The following is a 26,419-nucleotide window of genomic DNA, read 5'->3' as shown; positions in this document are numbered from 1 at the left end:
AGGCTAGAAATCATCCTTCAAGCAATTCTCAAGGAAAATTGCCCTGACATTCTAGAACTAAAGGGCAAGATAGAAATTGAAAGAATTCACCAATTGCCTAATTGAAAAAGATCTCAAAAAGAAAACTCCTAGGAATATTATTGCCAAATTCCAGAGTTCCCAGGTCAAGGAGAAAATATTACCAACATCCAGAAAGAAACAATATGGGTATTGTGGAAACACAGTCAGGATAACACAAGATCTAGCAGCTTCTACATTAAGGGATCAAAGGGCTTGGAATATGATATTCCAGGGGTCAAAGGAGCTAGGATTAAAACCTAGAATCACCTACCCCACAAAACTGTGTATCATGTTTCTGGGGAAAATATGGTCATTCAATGAATTAGAGGACTTTCAATTATTCTTAATGAAAAAAAAAACAGAGCTGAACAGAAAATTTGACTTTCAAATACAAGAAGCAGGAGAGGGTAAAGAGGAAAAGAAATCATAAGGAACTTATTAAAGTTGAGCTATTTACATTCTGACATGGAAAAATGATCATTGTAACTTATGAGACTTTTCTTGATATGAAGATATTTGAAGGGAATATATATGTATACATACATATATGTATAGGAGGGTGTATGTGTGTATAAATCCATATGTGTGTATACATGTATACATAGACAGAAGGCACAGGATCAGTTGAATAGGAAGGGATGATATCTAAAAAATAAAATTAATAGGTGAGAGAGGAATATAATGAGAGAAGGAGATAGGGAGAGATAGAATAGGATAAATTATCTCTTATAAAAGAGGCAACAGAAAACTGTCACAATGGAGGGGAAGAACAGGAAGGTGAAAAGGAATGAGTCAACCTTACTCTCATTGAATTTGGCTTCAGGAGGGAATAACATACACACTCAGTTGGGTCTTACCCTACAGGAAAGTAGGGGAAAGGGTATAAAGAAAAGGGATGATAGAAGGGAGGGCAGATTGTGGTAGTTAGAAGCACACACTTTTGAAAAGGGACAGGGTCAAAGAAGAAAATAGAATAAGTGGGAGGTGGGATAGGATGGAGGGAAATATATTTAATCTTTCACAATATATCTACTATGGAAATGTTTTGCATAACTACACATGTACAGCCCATATTGAATTGCTTATCTTACCAATGGGTTTGGTAAGGAGGGAAGAAGAGAAAGAATCTGGAAATCAGAGTTTTAAAAACAAATGTGAAAAATATATTTTTATGTGCAACTGGCAAATAAGATATACAGGCACTGGGGTACAGCAATCCATCTTGTCCTACTAGAAAGTTAGAGGGGACCTGGGGGAGGATTTAAGAGAGAGCAGATTGGGGTAAGGGGTATTCAGTAGGCTTGCTATTTTGCTGTGGGTAGTAGGGGAAATGCAGGGAAAAAAATTGTAACACAAAATCTTGTGGAAATGAATGTTGAAAACTACAAATACACAAATTAAAAAAAAAAAAAGAAATTGTCAAGGAAAAGTGTCTGGATATTCTAGAACCAGAAAGTAAAATAGAAAGTAAAAGAATGTACCAAACACCTGAAAGACATAACAAAATGAAAACTCCCAGGAATATAAAAGACAAATTCCAGAGCTCCATGGTCAAGGGGAAAATATTGCAAGCAGCTAGATAGAAACAATTAAAATATGGCGGAGCCCCATTTTGCACGTTTCTACATTACACGATTTGGCAGTTTCTACATTAAAGGATTAGAAATCCTGGAACATGATATTGTAGAGGGCATAAAGCTAGGATTGCAACCAAGAATCATCTACCCAACAAAACTTCGGGGGGGGGGATGGAAATTTGATGAAATAGAGGACTTTCAAATATACTTGATGCAAAGTCCAGAGCTGAATAGAAAATTTGACTGTCAAATACAAGACTCAAGAGAAGCACAAATAGTTAAACAGGAAAGAAAAATTGTAAGGAACTTAATAAAGTTAAACTTTTTACATTACTATATGGGAAGATGATACTTGCAACTCAGAAGAACTCTTTCATTATTGGGGCAGTTGGAAGGAGTTTATATAGACAGAGGACATAGGTGTTAGGGGTGAGAGAGGAATGCACTGGAAAGAAGTGAAAGGTAGAAGGGAGCAAACTATTTCACATAAAAGAATCAAGAAAGAGTTTTTACAGTGGAGGGGAAGATAGGGAAGGTAAGAAGGAGTGAGTGAATTATTACCCTCATTAGAACTGACTAAAAGAGAGAATAACACACACTCAATTGGTTATAGAAATCTATCTTACCCTACAGAAAAGTAGGAGGGGAAGGGGATAAGAGGGAGTCATAGAAAGGAGGGCAGATTTGGGGAGGCAGTAGTTGGATGTAAAACCCTTTTGAGGAGGGACAGGGTGAAAGGAGAAAGAGAATGTAATAAACAGAAGAAGAAATAGGATGGAGGGAAATACAGTTAACAATCATAATTGTGAAAAAAAAATTTAGAAGTAATTTCTCTAATAAAGGTCTCATTTCTCAAACATATAGAGAACTAAGTCAAATTCATAAAAATAAGAGCCATTCCCCAACTGATAAATTATCTAAAGATATGAACAATTTTCTGATGAAGTAATCAAACCTATCAATAGCCATATGAAAAAAAAATGTTCCAACTCACTGTTTACTGGAGAAATGAAAATTAAAACAATTCTGAAGTACTACCTCATACCTATTAGGTTGGCTAATGAGGCAGAAAAGCAAAGTGACAAAAGTTGGAGGGGATGTGGGAAGAATGAAACATTAATGCATTGTTGGTGGGATTGTGACCTGATTCAACCATAATGTAGAGCAATTTGGAAATATGCCCAAAGGGCTATAAAACCATTCATAGCCTTTGGTCTAGCAATAGCACTACTAGATCTGTCTCCAAAAAGAGAAAAAAAAGGGAAGAGGACTTATATGTACAAAATTATTTATAGCAGCTCTTTTACGGTGGCAAAGAATTGGAAATAGAGAGGATGCCCATCAGTTGGGGAATGACTGAAAAATTGTGGTAGGTGATTTTGATAGAATTTTATTGTGCTATAAGAAATGGTAAATTAGATGCTCTCAGAAAAACCTGGAAAGACTTAAAGAATTTGATGCAAAGTGAAATATGCTAGGTACGAGGCAACAGCAATATTGCAAAATGATCAACTGTGAATGACTTAGATATTCTCAACAATACAGCAATACAATGATCCAAGACAACTCTGAAAGATTTATGACGAAAAAATGCTATCCATTCCCAGAGAAAGAACTGATGGTATCCAAACACAGATTGAAATATACATTTTAACATTGTTATTCTTGAGTTTTTTTCTGTCTTCTTTCACATACAACATGACTAATGTGGAATTATATTTTTGCATGGCTACACATACATAACTATATTGAATTGCTTGCCTTCTCAATGAGGGAGACTGGGTAGTGAAGAAGGGAAAGAATTTGGAACTCAAAGTTTTAAAAATGGCACTAAAAATATTTTTACACATAATTGGGGAAAGTAAAATACTTAACACACACACACGCAAAAAGAATATGATCTCTTCAAGCCCAGGGACTGTTTGATTTTTCTCCTTGCAGCCCCAGGACCAAGTATCATGCCCAGCAAAAGGTCAATGCTGCTTAAATGTTTGTGGATTGATTTTGTGATAATATAAGCCTAGATCAAAGGTTCATAGGACCATAAGATTTAGAATGGAAATGAATATTACAAATCCCAAGTCTGTCATTTTAGAAAAGAAGAAAGTAGAGGCTGGATATATTATATCCATGTTTGTTTTGATCCTTGATTCCTGTGACATTGTAATCTTCCAAGAGCTAACTGGACATTTTTATTAAAATAAAAAACTCTTTAATTATTTATAAAGGCTGGTTTACAGTTTGGTCAGTTCCCTTAATTGCTGACAAATGACCCTTGGCATCACAGGAAGGATTCAAAGGTGGTTTATCTGAATAGTTCAAATCTTTTACAGTGATGAGGTACATAAACCACACTAATATTTGACTTTGCTGTTTAATTCTCTGCCTCTTTTTTTGATGTCTATATGAAATATATATGCATATGTATATATTTATATCAATGATATATATCTATATATTCATAGTATTTATGTCCTCTCTTTTTATTTTATGCAACTTGAGGGTTGTCTTTTTACCTTTTATAGAACTTTCCTCAGTACCACATTCAAAGCATTACAATGTCCTTGAGGTGGTTCAACAAATACTAATTTAAAATGACTTTCTCTAACCACAGCAAAACCACTGTGCATCATAACCGATTCATTTGCAAAATGGAAGTATATAAAGACTTGGTAAATGCCTGGAAGAAGATTCACTCTAAAAGACAAACAACTTATAACATTGAATTAAACTTAAATGTGCTTCCTTTAATTAGGCCATAGTTTACTAATGACCCTTGTTACATTTCACAGATGTCCTGCCATTAACTCCCTAGCTCATCTCTTTTGCTCCAGGCTCTTCCCTTCAAACTATCCTGCACAGTATTGCCAGCTAAAACTTCTCGATAAGTCACCTGTTTATGTCAGTTCATAACACCTAACCCTCCAAAGATTTCTCATTGATTACTAAACAAGTTTCAAAGGACTTAGTCTAGCAAGATCCAAGGCCGCTTCAGGATCTGGTCCCAGCTTACCTTTCTATACTTATCTCACAGGTTAATACTTGAATTACTTTACATCTACTTACTTAAATCTACATTACTTACATCTACTCTACTTCTCTGGTTTCCTTTGCTAGATTTTCATCAAAGGCACACTAATGGTGAGTGTCCCTCAAGGTCCTGTCCTAGCTCTACTTCTCTTCTCCTTCAAAATGGCTGCCTCCTAGGCATCTCAAAATCAGCATATCCAGTACTGAACTTATCTTTCTCCCTAAATTATTTCCTCTTCCAAACTCCCATTTCTCTAAAGTGAACACTATGCTTTCTTTCAAACAGGTTCACAACCTTATTGTCACCCTTGACTCCTTTCTAACGCTCTGCACATATCCAATCTACTGTTGAGTCTTGTTCTGTATTCACAATATCTCTTATTTATATCCCCTTTCTCCACTCAAACAGTTGCCATTCTGGTGTAGAACTTCAACACCAACCACCTGAATTCTATCTGGTGACTATAGTCTCTCCCTACTCCAATCTATAGTTCATTCAGCTTCTCAAGCTTATGACAAATGTAAAATCTTCTGTTTGGCAATTAAAGTTTATCAAAACTTGTCCCCTTCCTACTTTTCCCTTGAAATATTGCATTCTTTTGTCCTTTGCAACCAATAATCCATCTACCCAACTCTGTGTCTCTTCACCAGCTGTCTGCTACGTCAGGAGTGGCTCTCACTTCTCATTTCTACTTCCTGACTTCCCTGCCTTCCTTCCAAACTCAGCACAAATCCTACCTTCTGAAGAAGGCCTCCTCTTCTTTTCAACAATTACCACCTTCCCTCTGAAATTACCTTTTATTTTTACTGCATATACTTTTGTGCATATTTTGTTTTCATGTTGACTCTTTCATTGAGGTCCTTGAGAACAGGAACGATGTTTTTGCTTTTTTTTGTACCCCCAGAACTTAGCACAAGGCCTAGAAAATAAGCTCTTCATAAATATTTTGACTATTTCTCTCCAAAATCATCACATGGTTTCCTACCTCTGTGTTTCTGTTCATAGTGTTCTTCCATAACAAATCCTCTGCCCTCCCTCTAGTCTCATCTATGACTTTGAATGAATTATCCATTTTTCAAGGCCCAATTTGACTGCCACCTCCTTTGTGGAGCTTTCTTTGACACTACCAGCATGAAATGATCTTTCCTTTATCTGATCTCAAAACACTATACTTTTTATGCACTTTTCACATTATAATTAACATATTTAGCTATTTATGTATATGAATCCTCCTCATACATTGTAAAACACTGTAAATCCCTAAGGGCATGGAAAATATCCTTTTTTCAGTTCTTATAAAAGGAGTACTACTCTCTGCTTACCTCTAATATCTGTTTACTATACAAAGTAAAATTTTAATAAATGTTTATTAAATGAATGTACATTCAAATTACATTTCAAAATGAAGTAATATAAGTAAACACCTTTTTGTGGTTTGCTATGTTTTGTCTTATACAGATGATGCTTGCGGTTACACCAACATATTTGTTTTAAGTCTCTGAGCAATCAGTAGCATCTTTACTTATGTTGGTAAAAAAGGCTTGTTCCAAATACTTTTGAAAATGTTCAATGTAATCCTCCACTGCTCAAATATCCTCTCATCAAGGTCTTCCAAGCTTTGATTTTATCTGGTCTTACAGTAACCTTTGGGACTTCTCCTTTCATTTATTTTTTAGAAACCACTTTTTTTACTCTTCATAATGCTTTTTTCTCCCCACTTACAAGACTCTTTTCTTATATTTCTGTTGGGACTATTATTCTCTTAGATGACTTTGATGGTTTATTGACCCAAGTTTTTGCTTCATCTCCCTGTTATTCTTCCATTTTTAAAATAAATTCTCCTTTCTGCTGTTAAGATATTTTCTATCATTTGTGTTGATCCAGGATGGCAGTTATTTTTTCTTTTGCTCCTACTTGTTTTCTGGATTTCTGAAATAAATCTAATCCTAGTGTTAAATAAAATCAACTCAAATGCAGTTTTCCTGCAATCTTTCTATCCTGGCCTTTAAAACTAGAATCCTAGTTAATCTTTGGAACATAAATGGACCTTTCCAAAGCACACTTTCTCTTCTTGTGCTTGTTTCTGACAGAAACAAAAATGAGGAAGGCAATCACATTACGGTATCAAGCTTTTTCCTTCTTCTGGAATGAAAACTTAAAAAAAAAAGATTCAAAATTCTTTTGAGGTTTATACTACATTTACAATTCAGAACTATTTTGGGTTTTATTAAACTCAAATCATTTGTAAAATATAGTAGCTTTAAGATATTTTTCCATGTCCTAAAAGAATCTCATGATCCTTTTCTTACTTAATGCCATGAATCTCTTTTTCAGATCAATAGAAAACAAATCTTACTTTTGTTGTACTCTTTAAAATCAGATGAAGATATACTTTTTCTTATTACTTCAAGCAAAATATCATTTTGATTCTGTGACATTTAAATTCATTTTATATTGTGCATATGTATGTATGTATATGTGTATATATATATGTATATATATATATATATGGGTTCAGTCATTTTCAGTTGTTTGACTTCATTTTTCTTCTTCATGACCTCATTTGAGGTCTTCTTGACAAAGATATTGTAGTAGCTTGCAATCTCCTTCTCTAGCCCATGTTACAGATGAGGAAACCAAGTCAAACTGGGTTAAGTGACTTTCTCAGGATCACACAGGTAGTAAGTGTCTGAGACAGGATTTGAACTCAGGAAGATGAGTCTTGCAGACAAGCCCAACACAGATTTCATCTAAAACTGTGACCATATAATCTACTTTTGCCTTTGCATGCCCAGTCCAATGCTTGTTTATGATTTTATATGTGGAAATAGATCAAGGAAATTGAAGAATCAGTGAATAAGTATTTTAAGAGCCTACTATGTACCATTTACTGTGTTAGATTTGGGGGGATACAAAGGTAAATACATGACTGCCCCTCTCTTCAAAGATTTTTTTTATTCCATTGGAGGAAATTACATGCATGCATATAAATAAAAATTTATACTAAGTATATGAAATGTAATAGAGGGAAAAGGGATACTACTAGCTGGGAGGATCAAAAAATACTGTTTTTGGAAGTATCACTTGATTTTAGCTTTCACTGAATGAATATATGAATCTATGAATCAATGAGCAAGCATCCATCCATTAACTACTTAATTTGTGTCAGGCACTGTTCTAGGTGCCAGGGACAGAAATAAAAGAGAGAGAGTTCTTTTCTTTAAAAAACCTGCATAGTAACAGGAATACAACACATAGAGAAGGTTGGGAGCCAGTGAAAGGAGGCATTTAATGAAAATAAAAGTGCTGATTTCATTATTTTTCCTAGAGCAGGAGGAATATGGATAGGAAATGAAGAGAGAGATGAAGGAGCAGTAGGAAAAATGACTTGATGCGCATGTTGGGTAAGACCTGTGGAAAGCTAAATGAGATACACACCATGGTCTGGGGCTGTCTAGATACAGTGGATTGAATTGAGTTTTGACTCACTCATGGTAACTTGGTCCCAGAGATCCTTTCACAAGTTCATGGATTAATTCCAAGGGCTGGAGCAGAGATGGGGGAAGAAGTGTGACCTTTCTCTTGAGATTTAGTCCTGATAATCCTTATTCCTGGTGGAAAGAAGGGGTGAGGGAAGAGAAAGTAACCCAGAAAATAGAAAAGTGCATTGTACACATGTATATGTATGTGTAGATAGATAAGATAGATGTTTGTGTGTATACATGCACATATACATATATACTCTTTTAAATTTGCTTTTTCAAGGACCTTCTGGAATGTCCTATATACACCAAAGAATAACATGACATGAAAGTTGGAGCTAGGCCTTTAGTGCTTCATATTTTTATCAACGTTATGTGAATGGATGGACTTATTTCTATGTTCAGCACATTAGCAATAGAGTTTGCAGCTTAAACAACAGGCTAATGTTATTGAAGGGTCATCTGGTACTCTTCCTGACAACTACGAGGATAGCCTAAATACTGGAAATGAATATGCGTTGCCAAACTTTCAAAATAATTGAGGGGAGGGATTACTTTAAAACTGAAAATTATGCACTAATTAGTTTAATGCTAAAATTATGGGAGATACCAGCACAAAGTAGGAAGTAATAAATTCATTTGCAAAGAACTGAAATAGCAAATATCCTGGAAGGAATCAATACTGCTTTCTTAAAAGCTAATACTGCCAGGCCAATATAACAGATTCTGGAATGATAGCCCCTTGGGATGATGCTGTAGCATTAGCGTATCCATCTAAACTCCACTGGAGATTTCGCTGCTAACTTTATGTTCTCATCAGCTAGGCTGTGCAAAACCCTTGTGACTAGTGCTTTTTGGGATCCCTAGCCATCCAGAGGAAGAACTGCGTAAGGTTCTAAGACAACTTGTCCTAGACTCCATAACATTTCATATTTCTATCGTTGATCTGGAGGACAAAGTGCATTTATTCCTCAAAATTATAGGTTATACCAAATTAGAAATGGTGGGATGCAAAATGATCTACCAAAGAACATCCAGATGAAATAAATAAAACAAATGCCCTATCACTACTCTCCTTAATATTGATCCAGCATCTGCCATATGTATATTTATGATTGAACAGCAATTTTAAGAGAATGATTTTAACAGTATGCTCCTTCATTTGTTCCATTAGTTTTAAAACCATGGTAAATGCCAATCAATGTTGTGGGTTTATAAACTCTTCCTGTATACCAGCTAACTCTTGAGTCTCAAGACAGTGACTTCAGAGTCAGGTTCTTTAAATCGGTATTTACACATTGCACTGAAGCTCTTGTCCCAAGTTCAAGTAGTTGACAGTTAAAAAAAAATGACTAGTGGATTAAATGACTCAAGGCTTGTGTGTTTACTTGTTTGTTTTCAGTATCTCTTTATTTTTCCATATATAGGATGACCCCAGAAAAGTCTAAGAGGAGTTTTAAGCTTAAATGGCTTAAAAATAGGCTAAGACTTTTGGGACAATTTGAAAATAATTACTAGTTAAACTCCCTCCTATCCAATTAGAATTTTTAGTTCACCTAAGGACTTACTCACGCCCAGAAAGAATTATGCTAGAGTGTACCCCTTATCATATCTTCATTATACCTATGAGTTGTGCATCAGACCACTGGCTCTATCCAAAGACCCAGGCTGTGAATTCTCCAAGTTCTGGGAATTGGAGTACTCCTTCTGTTATGGGCATTCCAGTATACTTAAATATTCAATTGAGCTCTAGGAATTACAAGGAAGAAATACATATCCATAGATACTTTGAATGGTTTCTGTGGTATGGCGATGTACCCCTCCACCCCCTTACACAGACATACAGAGAGGGAAGGAAGAAGGGAAAGATGGAGAGAGAGAGACAGAGAGAGAGACAGAGAGAAAGACAGAGAGACAGAGATACAGAGAGAGAGAGAGAGAGAGAGAGAGAGAGAGAGAGAGAGAGAGAGAAAGAGAGAGAGAGAGAGAGAATAGGATAATAAGACTATGACAGTATTATAGACTAGGATTAAAATAGATAGTACACATCTAGTAGTAAGTGTGTATGTGTATATATGTGTGTGTGTGTGTACACACACACATACATACACCACTAGAAGTACAGTAGGTTTCCATGGTACAATAATGGGGAGATGAGGGTGTTATACATTAAAAGTTGGCTACAGAGCTAGGAAAGCCTGGGTTCAAGTCCTGTCTCTGATACAGACAAAATGACTACATACTCCTGTGCAAGTCATTTAAGTTAATTATCTAAGCATCCTTCTAAGACTATAAATTATGAAATGAGTATAGGAACTTTCTTCACTGGAGAGTTCTCTATACCAATAAAAACAAGGGTCCAATATAAGAATATACTTATCTGTCTGTGTCTGTATAATTTGTGTGTCTACATGAAGACACATATATACATATATATTTTGATATATAGGAACATATTATTATTTTCCTAAAATATTGTAGAAACTGCCAGTGTTCTTAGGAGTCAATTCTACTTATTTCATAGTAATATCAGAGAACTAATACTTTCTTTCAACTAGCAATCTGGGCATTCCATGAACTAAATGCTTCATTTCTCAGATCTGGGTGTATTTTCTTGCTGTCTGCAGTGCCTGGAACACTCTCTCTCCTCCATTCTGACTACTGACTTCCGTGACTTCCTTTAAGTACCAACGAAAATCCCCCTTCCAGAGGAAGCTTTCCCCAACCCCTGCTCCTAATAGTAATACCTTTCCTCTTTTTATTATTTCCTATTTATCCAGTATATAGTTTGCTTTGCATATATTTGTTTGGATGCAGTCTCTCCCATTAGACTGTGAGCTCTTTGAGGGCAAGGACTACTCTTTTGATTCTTTTGTATCCCCAGTCCTTAACATGGCACCTGGCACACAGTCAAACTTAATAAAATATCTATTGATTAATTACTATAATTTAAATCCTAAGCAACCTGGTTTTACAAAGCCAAAAACTGAAACTCTTTGCAAGGAAATAAATGCATCTTTCTCTTTGAGTGCAAATAAAGCTATCCAATTTGCTAAAACAAATCTTCAAAGGATAAGCCAGCATCCACAAAATCCCCGATGTGAATTTCCAAAACTGGAGAGTATTCTTAAAGACTCTAAGACAGACTGTAGAGAATATAAAATCTCAAGACAAGTATTTCCAAAATAAAATATCTAGTGTTTAAAATAGAAGTGTTGAAGATCAGTAGAAAAAGATTTGGCTTGAGGACATCAAAATGTATGAAGTGAATACAAGTGAAATGCAACCTCTTGTTTCCAAGAGCAGAGTCAATGTCGACTTCCAAAGGCCCTTGTGTTAGCTGTAGACTCTCCCAAGAGATCAGTCATGGTGAATTTTCTGTCAGGTTCAGTTCAAAGTATTTTCTGAAGCATTCACCGTTGCCTAAGCACTTTATGGTGTGTGTGTGTGTGTGTGTGTGTGTGTGTGTGTGTGTGTGTTGGTGAGAAGGACAGGGATGGGAAGTAGAGGAGTCACAAAGTCTTGACTTTCAAGAAGTATGCATTTCCCTGGTAAGAGATAAGCCGTCTACAAGAGGAATTGTGAAAGCAAAAGATACCAGGTTATGTTAATTCATATGAAATAAGAGGTACTGACTAGAAATATTATAGTTTAAGAAAATGGAGGATATCACCTACACTGGAGTTATCAGAGGTTATTCAATTTTGTGACTCCACTTTTCCTGATATATTTTAGTTATCTATAACTAGAGTCCCTATTCCCATTTTCCCCCAAATTATTGCCTAGCACACTGACTCACTCATGAGGTGATGAAGAGATATTTATTGAATGAGTCAATATTGCCTACAGAGATGTACTGATCTTTCCATTACTTTTGCAGTGCCCTTGTTGCAAAAGATGTTAGTAGAAAAGAAGCAGAACAAATTTATCTAAGAGTATTAAGATGACTGTACATGCAAAAACATTTATTTGTTTATATAGACTTATTTCATCTAGAAAAGTGTGGCATCAAAGAATTGTGAATTTATAGATGGAAAGAAATTTAGAGGATATCAGGCACAATTCCTTCAATTGACAAATGAGGAAACTGAGGCTCAGAGATTTTAAATGACTTGTGCAAGTTCATACAGCATGCTATGTGCTTAGGCTAAGATTTGACCCAAGGTCCTCCTGACTTCCAGTTCAGTGATCTACCCCCTAAATCAGATTAATTCTGGGTTATGTAGGCTCTTATCATCTTGCTCCCCATCCCCTTCTCTAAAAGTGGGGTTGCTACACTGGACATGTGTCTGCAGAAAGGTTTCACGCAGTCACAATTAAAGTCACAATTAAAAAATTTTACCTTGCTCAGCATCAAATAGATAGCTTAGTAGGAAGAGATGATGGGAGGCACAATGAGGAAAAATAGAAGGCAAAGGATTTGCTATAAAGGCAATGATTACAGGCAGCAAGCTATAGAAGAAAAGTACTGGATTGGGCATAAAGAGATTTAAATTCAATGTATGACATAAAATCACATATGAGCTGTATGCCTTTGAATAAGTAGGCTAACTCCTTTGGTCCTCAGTTTCCTCATATGTAAAAAGGAGACAATTGTGATTTTTCTATAATATTATTCTCACAAGATTATAGTAAAGACTGTAGCAAATGGGAAAAAAGCCATAGGAGCCATTTAGTACTACCCTCTCACTTTTCAGATGAGGAAATTGAGGTCAAGAGTTTTGGATGAATTTTCTAAGGTTCCTTAGTTGGTCAAGCTGAGATTTGAATGCATGAATAAGGTTTTATTAATTGCTTACAATGTGTTAAATACTGTGCTAAGCACTGCGAATAGATATTAAAAACAAAAACAAGTCAACTTGGCTATGTTCCTTTCCTATGCCACTATATTGAACCATATACCCATGCTTCATGAACCTTAAAGCATTATATAATAGTCAGTTATTATTCTTGTTCTTCTTATTTTTGCTAATCCTGTATTGTATTAGCTATTGCCCTTTGTCCCGACCCTCCAAAAAATCATTCTTTTAATTGCTTCTAATTCTAGTAGCTCTCTGTGCCCAAGGTTCACTTCATGCAACCACATAAAAGAACATCAAAACCATTTTAAAGAAATAATAAAATCGGACTTTCCAAATAATCCAAACAATAACACTTGGAACCCAGAGTTTTCCACAATCCCTCTTTCCCACCACTGCCTTTTCAATTTCAACAGACTAATCACATTTAGTACTGGTTCTCTAGCTATTATAAAGGAAAAGATTTTACTGCCACTGTGCCAAATACTTGTGTTGATTACCTGGAATCATCTCCTACTTTAATATTTGAACTGAATAAAGAAAAGTTCTTTGGAAAGAATCCAGCTGCTCTGAATTTCTGAGTCCTTAAGAATCAAACAATAGAGGAGCATCCATCTAGTCTAAAGCAGTGGCATCCTGGTTTTTGATGAGCAGCTCTCTAATAACTCTCAGTTGAAAAAGTTCCAAGAAGACATTGTATAACATCTTATGGATCCTTAGAGCATTTAGCATTCATACTCAGCTTTTCTAAGAAGGTAACATTGTATTTAGTGGTTTATTGAAGAGGAAGGGCTTCTTTTGGTGGTACTGTCCAGGTAAGTTGCACCAATATTTTATCTTTAAGACTTCATTACTACATTGTCAATTGAAAGTATCATAAAATCAGCGACAGTACCCCCTTATGTGGTACAAACTTTAATCCTTTTATATCAAGTACAGAAATAGATCAAGTATAATCTAGTTTGGGAAACTGTTACTTGAATTGCCAGATTCAGTGCAAAATAAACTAAACAGTGTTCTATTTGCTTGTAATAAGGGAAATTACCTGAATGGCTGTCTTTGGCATCCACTTCTGGGATGAGACACTTTTGCAAAGAATTATATATGGTAAACCAAGCAAGGTTATAGATTAGAGTTGTCTTTACTCCAGCTCCATGTCTCTTCTACTCCTACCATTATGAACTGGGTTCCTTTCTTTTTCAAGTTTTCATTCAAGTATTTTTAAAGCACATATAGCTATTGGAATTAGATCTGGTCTTCTATAAGTAAATTTCAGTATATTTAAAATATTTATTTAAAATTCAAATATTAAATAAATATTTAAAATATTACTAAAATTGGCTATATTCAGCTATGTTCAAAATACTTTTAATGCTTGAAATATTCATATCATGAAAGTGGGAGCATTTGACTCTCAATCATGATATCTATAAGAAAATAAAGTGACTCATGCAAGAAAATTCCTTGCAGTTGTAGTTCTAAACAATGAATAGACACACACACAAAAGAGATGTAACTTCAAAGTCATTTAGTCCAATGCCTTTATTTTCCTGATAAGACAACTGATACTCAGAGAAAGTGAATAACTTACTCAAAGTCACACTGGTGAGAAGTGACACTGTTGGGATGTAAAGAAAGTTTCTCTGCTTACAATCAAATAAAAATACATGTTTCCACTGTACAAACTGTGATATTAATGGGAATCAGATGATCCTTCCCATCCATTAATAGGCCTGTGTGACATGTTTTGAGCCTGAGTCACATGAACCTGAATCACATGAGCCTGTGATGGGAGGAACTTGTCAAACAGGTGGAACAGAAAGGGGTGGAGCAGGAAGTGTAGGTAAGGCAGAGCTGAGAGGGAGTAAAGTAGAGCTGAGAAAGAAAGAGGAGGCATAGAGAGGCAGAGAAGCTAGTGTGGCTTAGAGAGGGGCATTTTGCCTAAAGGAGCTTATTTTGGGGGAGTCCTGACAGTGGAGGCTTGGGAATGGTGGTGCTCCCTGCACTGGTAATGTGTACCAACTTCTTATTACCATGGTAGATTTGGCTTCCTGGTATATGAATAAATATTTTAGTTTTGTCCTCAAAGAAGAGAATAATTTGTATATTTCATTTCAAACATGGAAATATGTCTGTATATTTATAACACCTTCTGTGGGTATCTCATTGGTGAAATATTTGTTGTCATGAACAGGATCACAAGATACAAAACCTCTACTCAGAAACAGGAAGGCTTTAAGGAAGGAAATAGGTATCCTGGGATGGGAGGATTTACCTTAGTCCTCCCTGGAGAGAGAATAGGCTTAAAGCACAGGACCTTGTGAAAACCGGAAACCAAGGCTACAGAAGGGAGAACCCAAAGATTTAGAAAGATGTTTGTAATGAATACCAATATAACCAAAGGAAAGAAATGACAGAGGTGTGCAGAAGAGGCTGGACATTGTTAACAAGTTATTGTATTATATGTAAAAGTAGAGACAAATTGCTTGAGGAAAAGGTTCAGCTGGAAAAGAAACTAACTGATTTGCATGAGACACTTTCTATGCAACAGCATCCTCTTTTAGAGTATAGCAAGTTAGAAAGTATCTTTTGTTAGAAGAAAAGGTGGCAGTGAGTTTAGCTCAGAAACAGAAGAGAAAAACTAACAAGAAAAAGGTACATGCAACCCTTGCACAGGTTGGGCTTGACTGGGACCCTGGTAGGAAGATGTGTGGGAGGAAAATGAAAAAAAAAAAACCTAGATAAAGAGGCCTCTAGGAGTATAAATATTTATCTAATACTAAGAAGGAAGCAGGAGAAACAAGTGGGCCACAGAGTGTTTAGGGAAGAAACTGAGGATTTTACTTAGCAGGAGGTCACAAATACTTTAAATCAAATCACCCACAAAATGGGATAAGCGTTAATATCTTGTATGGTGAGAATCAGTGATGAAGGGTCCAGAGGAGTAGGGATAGATAACATAGAATGTTTGAAATTCATAGGTATTAGTCAGAATCCTTTTATACAACAACCTTTTAAAGACATATTTAAGGAGGTAACAATGGAATTAATCTGTTAGTTTTGCCTGCAGAGGGATATAGTAAGCAGTATCCCACTGACTCTATGTGGCCTAGTGCAGATAGAAACTGGTATTCACTTAGAGACTGTATAAGAAAGTTAAAGGAATAGGTAATGAAAATGGCTATCATGGTCAGAGATGCTGATGTTTATCATAGCATTCCCTTAACAGGTCCTCATAGAAATATCATAGTGAAGTCTGCTCCTCCTGCTTATAAACACCTAATTCTAACTCTACTAATTGGGGAAATAGGATGTTCTCTTTTGGAGGTGCTTGATAAGATTTCACAATTAAGTGATGTAGGGGAATGGGGAAAAGAGAAATTTCCTCAAGAGAGAAGAGCAAATAACCATGAATTCAAAGTCAGGATAGATTAACAAGGAAATAATTATTTACTATTTTATTAAGAGCAGGGACAGATTTTAGAAGAATAGATGGTATTCCAACTAACAAACTATATAAGATGCATCAAGAAAAGGGACTTAATATTAGATGGAATAAGGAAGTAAGAACTGTCCCCTGCAAATCTTCCTGAATCATTGTGTGCAAGTTCATCATTCCTGCAGGGATAATAGGAAATTGATCAAGCCACAGCTCAGATTAAAGGAGTACATAGATGAGATTGTAGACCTCATGTCAGTCTAACCATGCATTGTAAAACTGTTGTAATTGTAAAATTGTTGTAATTGTAAAATTGTAAAAGCTGCTGTAATTGTTGTTTATTTAGGAGAAGATGATTACCAAATTGCGCCCTTAACTCACATATTTTACTGTGAATAAGGCTATGATAGTGGGTTCATGGACTGCAGGAGCATGGCTGACACTATATTTATAGTGTTTCTGGTTAATGTCTCTTTATTATTTTTGGCTTTTGTTTGTTTAACCTGCTTTCTAGATTTGTCTCCTGCAGGCTTAGTGCCCTATACTTGTAGATGACTGACTGCTTAAGCTAGACATCACCCTCTATCCATGACTGCGAGGTGTCACCCCTGGACTTGGCATCAATTAAGCTGTGGATGCTGACTAAAGAACTGACCCCTCTAATAGGACCTCTTGGGGCAGGGACTATTCTACATCCAATCTCAGCAGAAAATAGTTACAGAAGAAGATACCTTTGTCCCTTACCCCAAGTGATATTGAGTCCCATTCATTGGAGGAGGGAATGATAGGGTGCTTGCACTCAAGCCCCCACTCTAAGATATCGTTTGATGTGTTTATTTTGTGTTATCCCTGCTTATGGTTGTGAAGATATATTGATACCCGTTACCCCTAAACCCCCTATTTAATGGACCTATGTAATGGACACAAAATATCTTGGGGCCAAATGTAATGTTAATGGAAATGGGAAGATCTTTCCCATTCATTAATAGGCCTATGTGACAAGCTTTGAACCTGAGTCACATGAGCTTGTGGTAGAAGGAGCTTGCCAAACAGGTGGAGCAGGGAGGGGTGGAATAGGAAATGTGGATGAGGCAGAACTGAGGGAGACTGAGGTGGAATTGAGAGAAAGGAGAAGGAAAAAAGAGACAGAACACCCAGTGTGGCTGCAAGAGGGGAATTTTGCCTAAGGGAGTTTGTTTGTGGGGAGGTCTGACAGAGGGAAAACTTGGGGATGGCAATGCTCCCTGCATTGGTAATGTGTACCAACTTCTTTATTACCATGGTGGATTTGGTTTTCTGGTATATGAATAAATATCTTGGTTTTGTCTTCAAAGAAGAGAGTCTATTATATCATGTGATTCAAACTTGGAAATATGCCTGCATATTCATACAAGCTGCTGTGGTTATCGCACTGGTAATATACAAACTTAGTCACATTACCAAAAATTATTTACAGAGATCACCATGGATCAGTTCCTTATTGGTCAGGAGAGTTAGCAATCCCAATAGATATAAGAAGCAAGCCCTTAATGAATCATTGTCAAGAGAGAAGCATCATCAGCAAGAGAGTCTGACATTAGTGACCTGGATATCATACTAGTCCAGTTGAAGACAATAATAAAATTTGCAAAGAAAATGGACAAAAAAATATTTAGAATAGTTTTCTCTACAAATGACAATATCTGAGGCATGGGGGTGGGGGGCGAGAATATCTGAGTTAAACAAAAAGATTAAAAGCTGTGACACACCGAGTACCCACTTCACATGTGAACTCATAGTGTCAAGTTCATCAGGAAATAGTAGAGAGAAACCATTAATAATCATATGAACAGTTTTATATTCCTATGGTGGAGTAATCCAAACAAAGAACCATGATAATTAAAAAGTGTGGAGAAGAAAGTAGCTATTTCTGCCAATGGCAAAGATGAGGACTACATTTCACTTAGCCTTTGGTCTCCTATAAGCAGCATATAAAAGCAAGGAGACTCATAGCTTCTGTACTGAAATTTTAAGGCTGGGTCATCATATAGCTATGACAGAACTGTGTGTTGGAAGTGGAGGAATACAGTCAGACTAGACTTCTCTGTAGCAAAGCAGTATAACTCAATATGACATTGTCTCCTCCTCTTAAAATCTAGAGCTATATACAGCAGTAGTTGTTGATATTTTCTTGGTTGAGTTTTTTCAGTTTAAGATCCCTTTTCCCCATTACTTTCATATCTTTCCCTTTCTCAGATAACTTGTAAATATATCTACCAACACTTTCATAACTGTATCTTTCCAACACAAATATGTCCCTGTATCTCTATAACATGCATTCTCTGGCTTTCTTTCCCAGAGCCTGGCAGGCTACAGCTATCCTCAGAGTTCCAGGAAGACTAAGGGATTTGTGGGTGGTGCATTTCCTGTGTTTCCTATATTGTTAGGAAACCAGATGCTAACACCCAGTTCTATTTTTTTTGCCTAATTCAGGATGGTTTTTAAACAGGGATATTTACTTTAAATATAGCAAGGCTTAAAATACAAACATTTCCTTAAAAAAATTCAGGGTACAATCTCTTCTACACCATCTTAATTTATGGAAATGGGGAGCAGTGTTGTGGTGTGGAGATTGGGCTTATAACTTAGCTTATTTCCTATGTATCAGCACTGGTCACACCAATTTAATTTCCAGTTAATTGTTATTCCTTGCCCCTCAGTACATCAGTGCTAGGCTTCCTGTTAAACCCAGCCTGGATACCAACTCCTTGATTCCTGCGATTCATTCCTCCAACCAAGGATAGAAATGCCACTCCTTTAAAGCATTGCAATCCATTTTCTTACGGGGCCATACAGCTTCAGAAGGAAAAAAATTTCTCATACTTATTCCCATGTTGAATGGTCTCTTACCCGACATCATGAGTGAAAGGGTCTATTGAACTCCCTCAAATGAAGCAAATAGATAAAGTTGACTAGAGCCTTTTTGAAGATGCCAATAGTTCTGGCTATGGAGACAGTCAGAAAAGGGTCTTTCTAACCATATGGTTAGCTAACAGGAACCAGTTACAGAATGTCTACAGATGTTCCACAGTAACTCTAAAGCAATCATCTTACCATCTCTACCATCATGATTATCTCAGAAGAAAGTATCCTAGGGTCTTCCATGTGGAGAGTTTACATCAACCAAACAAGTTGATAAGTTCAATTTGCAACACCATGTTACAATAATTTCCTCATTTTAAGATTAAAAAGTAATAAAATATCTCATGACATCTTTTACTATTCTTATATTGAGCTTTAAGGAGTTTATTTTAAATGAAGATTTCTGAATATAGTCATAATAACTCTGATCTCCCAATTAAGAAAAATTCCTAAAACCTAAGAAGAGATTGAAGTCTTTGCCTAACCTTGTATTCGTAGCTATCTTTAGTTAAACTCGGGCTTCTTCATCTTTGATGCAAAATTCATTTCCCTGGAAATATTTGGGTAACAAAGCAGAAGATTATATTATACTGACTGTGGCTAGACAAACACATGGAGCAGAAAGTGGGTAAACAAAGCTAATCTTTTTCTTGTGTCATCCCTCAGCCTCTCTGTTATGCTCATAAAGCCAAAGTCTTTCCCCAATATTTTTCCCTCTCTATCTTTCTTTTAATATGTGCCTTCTCCATCTTCTTGAATTCAGATGAGATTCTCAGACTGTATTTTTGCCTTGACGCTGATAGCTTCTCCCTTATACAAAGTTCTTAGGAAGTCAAGTCACTTAAGCAGTTGAATTTCCTGATTCACTCTAAATTTTGATTTATTGATTTAATTTTAAAAAGTATTTGTACAAAGGGTGTTGTGGTGGCTTCTAGTTTTCACCCAACCCTTATATTTGTTGGGTCAAATCTAGTTGTTTCCCTGTCTTATCTTTCTTTAGCACTCTTTTGCTTCTATAAGCACAGAGTAATGGTGATATTAAGTCAAAATATAGAGTTTCAAATGTCATGATAGTTTTTTAAAGTTATAAAACTTTTAAAGTTTTTTTAAAATTCTTCCATTTTCACCCTTCTTCAATTTTTTAATTCTTAATTGTCCTAAAAACAATTTTGTTTAACTTACCTCTGCTAAACTTTCTTTAATGTGATATACTCTAGCATTTTTCTCTGTTTTTTGAGGAAAGACTCCATAATCCTCCATGACTCTTCTCCGCAATATTTTATGAATGATTTAATACTCTCTATCAGTATTGCCTTTGGATACCATTTCTCTGCTTGAAAAAAAAAAGTAAGGTTGGGCAGCTAGGTGGCACAGTGAATGGAGCACTGGCCCTAGAGTCAGGAGGACCTGAGTTCAAATACAGCCTCAGACACTTGACACAATTACTAGCCATGTGAATTTGGGCAAGTCACTTAACCCCAATTGCCCTCCAAAAAGCAAAAAAAAAAAAAATAAGGCACATATTTTTCATCATTCTGATCTCCATAACAAATATAATGATTAAAATATATGAAATTGTGGGGCAGCTAGGTGGCGCAGTGAGTAAGAGTGCCAGCCCTAGAGTTGGGAGGACCCGGGATCAGTTCTGGCCTCAGATACTTAACACCCACACAAAAAAACTGGCTATGTAACCTTCAGCAAGTTACTTAACTCCAATTGCTTTAAAAAAGCGTATGAAATTGTTATAGTCCATGTCAAAGACATGTTCTCTGTCCATTAGTCATATATTTTGTTTTTTCCTCCATGTATTTCCTCCATGAATCAGAATCAATCACTTTTGGCATTGAATACTCTAGAAGTTCCTACTCTCATGATTGATCATAGAACTGAAGTGATCTTAGGTTCTTGGTGGTTATGCCAGTAGAAAGTAAGCCTTGGCATGTTTCACCAATGTTGGAAAATTACTGAGTACAGTTCTGAACACATTATCTGCTTTTTGAAAATCATCCTAGATGAATATGGAGAGGCTCAGCTTTGCTGGGCTGGCCAGAAAAGAAAAAAAAATGAAATAATGTAAATAAAAATGATCCTCAGTTCTATGCAATAACCTTCTCTTAATGCAATAACAGTGGTAAATTAGTAGAAAAGAGGCAGAGGATGTTAAGAATCATCATTTTAGCATATTTGTAACTTTTATTTTTACAGTTGACATTCTAAACATTGTCCCATGACCAAAAAGTGGACTATCAATTATGATATTTTTTCACTGTAAAAGAAACCAGAAGAAAGTCATGGCAAAATTAAATCATCGTTTAGCAGTTCTCCTTGAGCAGATAAATAATAGGTAGAGTTAGTTTTAACATGTACCCAGTGGCAACAAGAAATATTTCACTAGCCATAAGATCATTTCATATTCAGTATTCATGGTAAGCAATTGCAAAAAGAATACTTTAGAGTAATTCCAGTTTATATGCCAACATCTGTTTCAGAGGATGAAGAGGTAAAAAAAAATTGTAAGAACTCAGTAATAACTTCCAAGTTATACCCACATAGACATTAATACTTAGTGATTTCAGTGTAAAAGTAAAAATAGGTGAGAATAGAAAGAAATATGTTGTAAAACATATCAGGCAAATGGATTTTGGGAAGATAAAGACCTATAGACTTTTGCTAGAGCAAAGCCTCAAGGTTATATAACATGAGTACCTTACTTCCTTGAGGAAAATAACTGGCAGGCACTGAATATGATGAGTAAAAAATAACATTAAAATCAATTGCATTTTAACAGAAAGGAAATGACAGTTTGATTATTGATTAGGGGAGTCCTTCCTGAATTGGCTGTCTGTGTATAGTCATACCACCAACTTGTTAGTTGACAAAGATCTTAATTCCTTCAATTCTCTCCAGGCTGCAATTTCAAACACTGGAAATATTTTCTGCCTTTATGGCTTTTTCTCCTGATTGGCTGGGGTTCCTCCCAGAGCCTCAGTTTTAAGGAGGATGCTCAGACTAGCAATGAATTAATTTTGCTTCAGGCTACTCCTGATTATCTGGACTTTTTCTACCATAAACTTGTATTAGTATTCTACCATCCCTCTTTAACCTCTTCCTCCCTTTCCCATAGTTTTAACTTCCTTTATGTTATTCCACTAGATTTTAAGTTCCATAAGGGCCAAGCCCATCTTTTTTTTTTTTCTCCTTGAATTTGTCTTCCCAGAGACAGTATCTCGCATAAGGTAAGTACTTAATAAATGCTTATAGACTGATGATCAAATTGAGTACAAAACTAGAAAAATGCATGGTGGCACATTGATAAAATTCAATTCTGCTCTATTTAAATAAATTGTTAAAATAAAAATGGCCAATAAATGGAATAATCTAACTAGGACAGCAACACAGAGTACAATTATTAAAAGACATGAACACTTTTATTTTAATATCAACATAATTTTATTTAATATCAACATAAAAAATCAATGAATTTAAGTCTTACTTCCTAATAGTTTTATGTTAATTGACAATATGCCTGATTTTAATGCTTCGAGGAAGACATTCCACATGACAAAAGAGACCTTGCTCATTTAGGACACAAAAACTTCCAATTTTCCTCATTTTCATAGAGCAGCTATATGAAGCAGCTTATAGAAGGCTGGACCAGAGTCAGGAAGATCTGAGTGCAAATATGGCCTCAGACACCAGTTGTGTGATCCTGGGGAAGTAACTTAACTTCTGTTAGCCTCAGTTTTCTCATCTGTGAAATAGGGATAATAATAGCACCTACCTCCAAGGGTTGTTGTGAGGATAAAATGAGATATTTGCAAAATGCATAGAACAATGAAGTTCTAGATAAATATTAGCTAGTATCATCATCTGTATAGCTCTATTTTGTGGAAAGAGGTCTAAGACATTTTATTACCCCACCATTCTGCTCAACTTTCTACTTTCTGTAAAAAGCACTACTATTTTCCAGGCTTCCAGGTTCTTAGTGTTTTCCATGGGATTTCATTCTCCCTATTCCCAAATATCTAAGTATTTGCTAAATAATATAGTTTTTTTTAAATTTCTATAACAGTTCATGCATCAAGCTTGTACTCTATTCACACAGTCACAGCTTTGATTTTGATCTTTTTCACCTTTTTACAATGATTTCCTCACTGGTCTCCCAGGCTCAGCGGAATGTAGGTATTCCTCCCCATTGCAGTCAAAACAACTTCCATAACTACGTCACTCCCCTACTCATTAAACCATTCTGGCTCCATACTCTCCCCAGAATAAAAAATGTAAATTTCTGAGTTTGGCTTTTAAAACCCTTTATAATCTTGAAACTGTGCTATCTTTCCAGACTCACTGTACATTATTCATTTTCTTGAAATGTTCAGTTTAGCAAAGCTAGTATTCACTCTGTTCTTTTTTTATTTAGTGTTTTATTTTTCCCCAATTACATACACACAAAAATTTTGAAATTTGTCTTCTAAAATTGTTCCAGAGTCAGCTAGATGGAGCAGTGAACAGAGCACCAGCCGTGGAGTCAGGAAGACCTGAGTTCAAATTCGGCCTCCACTTGACAAACTTACTGACTGTGTGACCTTGGCAAGTCATTTAACCCCAATTGCCTTGCGTTCCCCCCTTAAAAAACTGTTCCAAATTGTCTCCTTCCCTCTCTATCCCCATCATTGAGAAAGCAAGCCATGTGAAATATGCAAAACATTTTTCCACATTAGTCATGCTGTAAAAAAAAAAAAAAAACATAGACCAAAATAAAAACCCAAGTAAAACAAAGTTTTAAAAAAGTATGCTTCAATCTGTATTCAGACTCCACCAGTTCTTTCTTTGGGGATGGATAATATCTTTCATCATAAGTCCTTCAGAGTTTTTTTAGATCATTGTATTGCTAAGGATTGCTCATTCACAGTTGATCACCTTACAATATTGCTGTTGCTGTGTAAAATATTCTGGTTCTGTTCATTTTACTTTGGATCAATTACTATAAGTTTTTCCAGGTTCTTCTGACAGCATCTAGCCCATCATTTCTTAAAGCACAATAGCATCCCACCACAATCAAAACTCAATCACTCATTCTGCAATTGACAGGTTTTGATACCCTCAATTTTCAATTCTTTGCCATCAGGAAAGAGCTGCTATAACTATTTCTGTAAATATAGGTCCTTTTCCCTTTTTATCACTTTGGGAAACAGACAAACATAGTAGTACTATTTCTAGGTCAAAGGGTCTGCAATGCCTTATAGCCCTTTCAGCATAGCTCCCAATTGCTCTACGAAATGCCTGTATCAGTTCACAACTCCACCAACAATGCCTTAGTGTCTCAGTTTTCCCACATCACCTCCAACATTTGTCATTTTCCTTTTCCATTCTATTAACCAATATAATAGGTGGGGAGTAGTACCTCAGACTTGTTTTAATTTGCATTTTTTTTATCAATAGTGATTCAGTGCATTTTTCCCACATGATTATAGATAGTTATGATTACTTCATCTGAAAATTGACTGTTCATGTTTTTTTTTATCATTTATCAATTGGGGAATGGCTCTTATTTCCATAAATTTGATCCACTCCTCTATATATTTGAGATCTGAAGCCTTTATCAGAGAAACATGCTTCAAAATTTTGTTTACAGTTATGACTGGAAACCATTTATCTTCATCCTATTCTCCCTGCCCCCATTTATTCTATTCTCTTCCTCCTTTTACACAGTCTCTGCTCAAAAGTGTTTTGCTCCTGACTACTGCCTCCCCCAACCCACCCTCCCTTCTATGAGCACTGACTCCTTTCTCTCATCCCCTTTGTCTCCTATTTTTCCTGCAGGGTAAGATAAAAATTTCTATACCCAAGTGAATGTGTAAGCTAGTCTCTCTTTGAGCCAATTCTGATGAGAATAAGAGTCAACATTCCCTGACATCCCTTCCATCTTCTCCCCACTGTAAAAAAAAAAAAACAACCTCTTTCATGCCTCTTTAATGTGAGATAATTTACCCAATTCAATCTGTCTCTCTTTCTCCCAATACATTCCTCCTTCTTACCCCTTAATTTATTTTTAGATAATATCCCATGATATTCCACTGTTACCTGTATCCTCTATTTTTACTCCTTCTAACTGCCCTAATTATGAGAAAATTTTTATGAGTTACAAGTATCATCTTCCCATTTAGAAATGTAAATACTTAAACCTTATTAAGTCCCTTATGGTTTCCTTTCCTATTTACCTCTTTGTGCTTCTCTTGAATGTGAGAATCAAGTTTTCTATTCAGCTCTGGTCTTTTCATCAAGAATGCTTAAAAGTCCTCTATTTCACTGAATATCCATTCTATCATTGTACCGTACATAAAAGGTAAGTTGGATAAGAAATCTTTGGAGATCTTTCACACTAGACTTTTAGCATCATGCCTAATGATGAGAAACATTTCAAATAATTCAAACCTGGACTTTAATTATCAATATATTGATATTTGGATGGAATATGGGACAGGAGATTCAGGAACTATGCTTCAACAAGTGTTAATTAAAATTTTAAAGCCAACTATCAAAAAGGAAAACTCTGGAAAATCAACTATATATAACTATATAAAATGATGACTATAATTTATATCAAGCTTTAAGATTTATCAAATGTTGTATATAGTTATATCATTAGATGCTCTCAATATTCTTGTGAAGTGGATGCTTTATCATCCACTATTTCCATGTTACATTTGAAGAAAGAGAGGTTCAAAGAGGTTGACTTGCTCAGGATAATTAAGTAAGTAATTGTATGAGGAAAGATATGAACCCAGGCCTTCCTGACTCTAAGTAAAGCACATGATCCTCTGGTGCCTCTTTTCCAAACATTTCTTTTTTTTTTCCAAATGCTTTATTAACTTCTGATTTGCATCATTCATTTCCACCAGATTCTGAGTTACAAATTTTCTCCCTGTTTTTCCCCTACCCACTGCCCCAAAATAGCAAATAGCAGTCCCAAAGGATATCCCCTCCTCCAATCTGCTCTCTCCCATATTTTCTCCCATACCCCTTTTGACTTTTCCAGTGGATCTCTATTCCCCAGTGCCTGTATATCTTATTTCCCAATTACATGTAAAATAGTATTAATAATAGTATATATATATATATATATATAT

The sequence above is a fragment of the Petaurus breviceps genome, unplaced genomic scaffold, assembly GCF_028583685.1.
Source record: "Petaurus breviceps papuanus isolate PSGF00001 unplaced genomic scaffold, PetGlider_PUasm1.0 112, whole genome shotgun sequence".
Taxonomy (NCBI): domain Eukaryota; kingdom Metazoa; phylum Chordata; class Mammalia; order Diprotodontia; family Petauridae; genus Petaurus; species Petaurus breviceps.
This window is presented reverse-complemented; position numbering follows the sequence as displayed.